This window comes from Gopherus evgoodei, chromosome 8 (genome assembly GCF_007399415.2).
Source record: "Gopherus evgoodei ecotype Sinaloan lineage chromosome 8, rGopEvg1_v1.p, whole genome shotgun sequence".
In the NCBI taxonomy this organism is placed as follows: Eukaryota; Metazoa; Chordata; order Testudines; family Testudinidae; genus Gopherus; species Gopherus evgoodei.
Genome location: NC_044329.1, coordinates 4,981,018 through 4,988,111, shown reverse-complemented (window position 1 = coordinate 4,988,111; position 7,094 = coordinate 4,981,018).

Here is a 7,094-nt window from a genome sequence, read left to right as displayed (position 1 = left end):
CTCAGACAATGAAAAAGACTTTGGTGTTTCCTAGCAAGAAGGAACAAATGACCTATCGAATTAAACAGAGTTAATAGTGGTGCCGTTGAGGTGTGTGAGTAATGGGAACACTAGAGCAAAATGACCTCACTCTCTACCACCTAAGCAAAGATGATCTGTGTATAGCAAGAGGGAGCCAAACTCAGCAGTTGTTCAGCTGCATAAAATCTGGAGCAGGGAGCCAGGCCAGGTGCTTTTGCTGTTGAGTTAGTTCGATGTATTGAACACCTTAATAGATCAGGACTCTCAGGCTGACTTCTCCTTTCCCCCTTGAAATAATCCTACCCCTCCTTCTTGAATTGCAAGGGCTGTAAAATGTATCCAACCCCCAACGCTGGCATTGCAAGACTACGGAGCGCAGGACACGTTAAACAAGTGTCCTCTCCTCGTAAACACCAAGCAGTCAAAGCACACAGCAAATTCTCCTGAAGCACACTCTGCACTGGGAAGATGGTAACATGGGAAGCCCTTGCAGGGTTGAAATGTGGCTCAGATAAACATTCCAGAGTTTAGATGCTCATCCTAAATTAGCCATGTCCCAGGAGATCCCCACGCTATGCTCCTTGATCCACCATCCACAGGTCCTGCAGCAGTCAGTCCCCTCCGACTTGGTTTTGTCCTGTACCTGTGGAAGACTCCATCATCCACAGCCTATCCTGAGATGCCCAGCACTCTTCTCAGTGAGCTGGCAGATTCGGTGGCATCTCTCCCTGCTCCCTTGTAGAACCCAGAGTTTTTTATTACAGGTGAGAGGAAATAATGGACTGTGTGTGCAGTGGCTGAGGTGAACTAGCCATGTGCTCTATGTTCAGGGATGCAGATACCTCTGGCGGCTGAGACTTTACTGTGTTTAGCAAAAGAACAAAGCCTTCCCTGCCTGTAATGGGTTAGTCCACATAGAAAAGAACTCTTAGAATCGGCTACCAGAGCAGGTAGTGGGGACACATAGTCTCTCTCCCATTCCAAGCCGAAGCTCTGCCTCTCTAGCAACCTCCAGATGCAACTATGGCCTGCACTGGATTCTGAAGCCCCAGTTCCATGCAGTTGCAATCGCTTGCTTGTTGCGCCTCGGCTGGAACCAGCCTCCACTCCATGCTGAGGGCACCTGGGCCCTGGCTCCATAGCTCAGGGATTAGAGCGTTGATCTTTGCAATGATATGGGAGAGCTCTGTCACAAACTTTCTGTGACCTTGGGCAAGTCTCTTAGCATCACTAGACCTCCGTTCCCCAGCTATAATATGGAGATAATAGCCCTGCCCCATGCATTGGAGTGTTGTGAGGAGAAATACATTGGAGACTGTAAGGTGCCCAGGTACTCCAGTGATGGGCCATCTAAGTACCCTAGAGAGATAGATGAAAAGCAGAGCATGGGAGATCACTTGAATGTACACAATGGTTCCTTTTTACACACAGTTTAGTATGGGGGATTTTCCTGCAAAGCTACTTCAAGACATGGCACTATCCAGCTGCACCCAGGAGCCCGCTAGGACTTCCCGGCTGGAGATATGTCACAGGGTAGCTGCTGCCTGTGGACAGACTGAGCCCAGTGCCCCTGGACCAAGCCAGATCAGCCCAATCCTGCTAATTAAAGAGGGCAGGGCTATCCCCAGGCCTATAAATGGTTGCTGGTGGGCAGCTGAAGGAGGAAGGACCAACATGGGCTGGGCCCTGGGAAGAGAAAGCCTTGCTGGGGTGGAGTGAGGTCCTGCTGTGAGTCCCTGGAGCCGGGGCTCTGGAAAGCTGCCAGGAGCTGGCATGCCAGAGACCCCTGGGGCTGGGAAGGGCGGCTGTGAAGCCTGGGGCCAAGGACAGAGTTCAGACTGGTTTCTGTTTGTGTGAGAACCTTGGTTAAAGAGAAAAACCTCCTTGGCTGACCCTGGGTGTGGCAGCACATGCATTGAGGCTGGAGAGAGGCCTAGCCCAGTGACAGGCCCATATCCTATGTATCACTCCTAAACAGAGCCTAGTGCGATAACACTAGTGTTATATAAATATGAGTGAACCTATGTAAACAGGATGGGACTTAAGTAACTATGGCTCTGCCGGTTTCTCTTGTTGTTCTCCTTCCTACACCCCACTCAGGAGCCTTACATAACGTGGCTTTTTGGTTGCTATAATCATTCTTTTTCACAAAGTTCCTTCTCTATAAGGCCTGGAGCCAGCTGAGCACTTTGAGGCATCCCCAGAGGGACCACTCAGGCACTTCGACACCTGATTAAGTGCATTGATGAATGAGGCAGTGTTGCCTAAAGGATGGAGCCCTGGATTGGGGCTCAGGCATCATGGGTTCAATTCCCTGGTCTGCTGTGGCAGCCAAGTCCTTCTTTCTCGCCCTCAGTTTTCCTATCTGTAAAAAGGGGCTAATGATACTGATCATCTTTGCAAAGCACAATATAAGAGCTGGGTGTTAAATGAAGGCCTTAATAAAAGCTTAACCTTTCTTGATCAGAGATCTACAGGGCATTAGCTGAGTTTACCAAATGGCTGGGGAGGGGCGGGTTTTATCCACACACTGCAGTCTGATAGTACAAAACTACATGCAAGACTCAGTACCATTCACAAAATCATCAAGGCAAGTGGCGTTTTGCAAGAGCAAAATGTTTTGCATGGTTTTTGCATATTCAGGCCCCAATTCAGTTAAACCTCTTTATCCAGCAAAACTCTGATGTGCATCGTTAACTCTAAGCAAGTGTTTAAATCCATTGGCTTCAGCTGGATTCCAGCATGGGTTTACTCGCATGGGTGAACCGGGACGTCAATTAATTTTAAATATTATCCCTCGTGTTTGCAAATCATTGAAGAAATCCTTCTGATTTGAACCAAATGCATGAGTCATGCCTGGTAATCCAGGGGCCCAGAAATAATGGAACTGGCTACTTCCACAGCAATCCTTGGAATATGGGGGGAGAGGGAATCTGTCATTGCCTGGAGAAATGTTTTCTGAATGAAAGCAAAGCAACTGAATGATTTTGCTCCTTCCCTGTGCAATGCTAATCTGGGCTGCACATGCTGTGTCTGTACAGCTAGGGTGACCAGATGTCCCAATTTTATAGGGACAGTCCTGATTTTTGTGGCTTTTTCTTATATAGGCTCTTATTTCCCCCCACCCCGTTCCAATTTTTCACACGTGCTATCTGGTCACACTACCACAATGAGGCCCTGGTCTGTAACAGGGGCTCCAAGGTGCAAATAATGCCTGGTAATACAGTATGGAAGGTATTCTGCCCTTGCCATGGTCTAGCCAAGGCCATTGGGCTGCTGGGGATTTGGGACAGGTTCAGCTTCTGAGGCAGACAAACATGTACAGCAATGGCTCCCAGAGAAAGTTCTCACTCACATGACAGTGCCTGGGTCCAGGAAACCTTACACTGCTTGCCAGAGCAAAAGCCTTTAGTCGCAGAAATTATATAGCGTGCCAAGCATGAGGTGAGAGACCTTCGAACTGTGCTGGGTTTGTCAATGCAAAACAAATTAAGCGCCCGGTCCTGCTTTCCCCATAGCAGTGATGTTTGTACACATGTAGCAGTGGGTTTTGGCAGATTTTCAGCACAGCTGGAATTAAGGGAGGGGGGAGAAGCTGAACAGCCCCAAGGGCAGGGGCGAAGGGGGGACTCTGCCTCCTAAGTCCTTACTCATGTTGCACCGCGGGGCAAGGGAAAATAATCTGCAGCTGGGCCCGCTGCTGGCTGGGAGATGCGGTGCAGAGCTGTGGCGCACCCTGCTGCCCACGCCACACCCAGTTGTCCCCAGAGGGACTTATCAGGGGAGCAGCCCCTGCACTCTCTGAACACTGGGTCTGTGCTGCTGGAGAATCCATCACCAAAGAGGCGGGGGCATCCTCATGGCTGCATGAAGCAAAGGCACACTGAAGCCAGCAAGTGTCCCCGCAGACGCCCATTGACCTTGAGTAAGGCCTCAGCTGAGCATAAAATGCTCTGATGTATCAGATATTTGGCTTTAGGCCAGACTTCTGCCACACATCCTGCATGTTAGAAAGGAAAGCTGAAGTGGAAGCAGAGAATGCTGAGTAAGGGTCTTTTCTATTGAGGGCTCCATGTTAATCTGAAAAAATAGAACTAGGCTTGGGAGAAGGCAGTTGTTTTCGTAATAATATTGACACCTAACATCAGTTTATTTTTCAGCATTTGTTTTTGTTTTTATCAATTTACATGTTCGCAGTTGTGCAGAATTACAGAAGGATCAGACATTGGGGCAGGGGGAGGCAGACAATAATCATTTAATGACAGTAGCTGCTGCAGGTCAGAAACTTAAAGTTTTATAACCAGTAAACCACAAATTGTCAGCATCACGTGTCAAAATATACCCAGTAAGTATTCTTCATTCGAACACTGTGTTCTCCAAGCAGCATTTCACTTACTTTGCCTCTCAGTATGGGCTGATTAACATCAGTGGAAATATTTTTCCATCCATTTGTGTATGTATGGTGAAATTGACATTTACCAGTTAGAAATCGACTCCATCCAAGCCTAAATATAACTAAAGCACAATCTTTAGATCTTGGTGTTTGCTTAGTAAACCACAGCTACTTGACGTGCATTGAGAAAGCAATTCAGCTCCTTCTCCCCCACCCCACCCCTCTAGAATATTATTTTTTTCACCAAAGTCTATAATTAGTACAGTATTTTGTAACTTATTTCCTGCTGTTTGTGGTGACTGTTTCAGATTCTGCCATATACATTGTTACATGGAAACACTATTTGAAGCTGTGTTCTTTGGTTTAAATAAAACCTCAGTGATCCTGGCTTTTAAACACTTGTTTGTCTGAAATCCACTTTAGCACCAAATTCTTTTTTCCCCCTTTGCTGAGCAAAGTAAATGTAAAATATACTTTTTATTGTAAAACAAGCAAATTGATAGTCCACATTTGGAGAGCATTTGCTTTATTTTGAAAAAATGGAGTTTCTTCAATTCATGATGATTAGTACAATTTATTTGTATTGCAGTCAAGTCTATAGACACCGATAATGAATCATGACCCCATGGTGCTAGCAGCTGTACAAATGCATGACAAAAATATGCTCTTTTCCCCTAAGATTTTATAGTCTAAAAACTGCAACCAGTATTAAAACCTAAGGCCTAGTTCTCTTACTCTAAGGCCTCCTTACAACACTAGAAAGGCTCCTCGTGGAGAATATCCCTGCCTGGCACAGCAATGGCACAGTGGTGCTACTCTGAATCCCCTCAGCATAGGGTTGGACTGGGAATGGAAGGGGGGGAGGAGGGGATCTGGTACATTTGATACTCCTGCTGCTCCTGGATGCCCACCACTATACGGGGCTGTAGCCAGCCCTAAAGTAAGGCTTAAAGAAGTAAGGTAGGTTGTGAAGTCAAAGTGCAGTGGCTATTCGGGGTTAGCTTGTGGAACAGTTTATTCCACAAAAGCTTTCCAGTCAATTTCCCCAGGTAGACAAGCCTGTAGTCAGTGCAGTGTCAGTTAAGCAGGTGCATAAGACTTTGTAGTATCAGGGCCTTCATATAGATGGGTTGGAGGGGGCAAGGAGCCTAGCTCAGGCTGGTCCTGCTGAACAAATTTGCTCCTGCCACTGCTGGTCTTTAAACGTGCCAGCTGCCAAATTGCAAAGCCAGCAGAGATCGGTGCCGGTGTTCCCCATTTGAAACTGTCTGTGGTGTGTTAGGTAAGATCTCTGCAGTATCTCATACCGCATATTATACAGTGTTTACATAATGTACTAACTACATACATACATAATGTACTAACTAACTGCATGGAGATCCACTATCAAAGCGTAAACAATTAGAGCACAGGAAAAAACCTCACCAAGTGCCAGCAGCCTGCTCGGGTTTTTTTATTGTCTCTCAGAGATAGTGCAGCCATGTGGCTCGCCAGGGAAGCCTTACAAAACAGCCCTGGGGTCATGGTTATGGAACATTTAGATTAGCTGCAAGAAACCCACTTCACCAGTAGATGGAGGTGATGCCTCATTTTTAATAACAGTTCCCTCTCCTTGGGTGGTGGTTATATGAATATGGCTGGATTGCCATAAATAAATCCAACGCTGTCAGGAGCGGGGTGGGTGAGCTGTCAGCTGTGTGGGGCACCTTGGGCTGAAGATTGCCCTATAATCTAGATAATCACCTCAGTGCTGAGCCCATGTTCAAGTTTTCCAAAGCAAAACATTCAAAATTTACCCATTTTTCAATTTTAACATAAAAAAGCAAATTTCAAAGCAGATTTGGTTTTAACAGCCTGGTAGCCTCGAACGTTCTGAGCCCTTTTGAAACACCTGGCTTGTGCTTGGGTGTCTCTGACTGACAGCTCCATAACAGACCATGATGTCTGGATTTCCAAAGGAGTTGCCCACGCTGGCTGTTTCCTTTGGCGCTGTGTGAGTGCTGGAAGGAGGAGGAATCAGTAACTGAACAGGGGAAAAGGGAATACATGCAAAATCAAAAGCAGCCTAGTCCAGTGGGCTAAGCACAGCACTGGGCAGCAGGATCGCTTGGGTGAATCCCTGGATCCTTCCATGGTCTCAGGTGAGCACCCAGCTATATACATTGCGGATAACAATATTCACCCATCCCATACCTTTCAGGGACAGTGCACAGTCATTCCATCTGCACAGAAACCCAGGGAAGGTCTGCGCTGCAGAAGTACATGGGCTAAATTCAGTCTTGGTGTAATTGGTGATACTCCCTTGGCTCTGATGGAGCTTATGCCATTATTATTTGTATGATGGTAGAGGCCCTGGCTGAGATCAGGGCCCCATTGTGCTAGGTGCTGTACGTGCAATAACAATAGACAATCGCAGCCCTGAAGAGCTAATAAGCAGACAAAGGGTGGGAGGGGAATCAGAGGCATAGGGATGTAAGGTGACCTGACCAAGGTCACACAGTAGGTCAGAGCCAGGGAAAGAATATAGATCACCTGGATCCCGGTCCAGTGCCCACTCCAGTGGCCTGCATTAAATTTGCTCCACTATTAGTACAGAGCTTAGAAAATGTTACAAGCTAAAAGGAGGGAAGTGACAGCTCTGTGCAGATGGTGGTGGGGAGGAGGCAGCTTGACTGTGGTC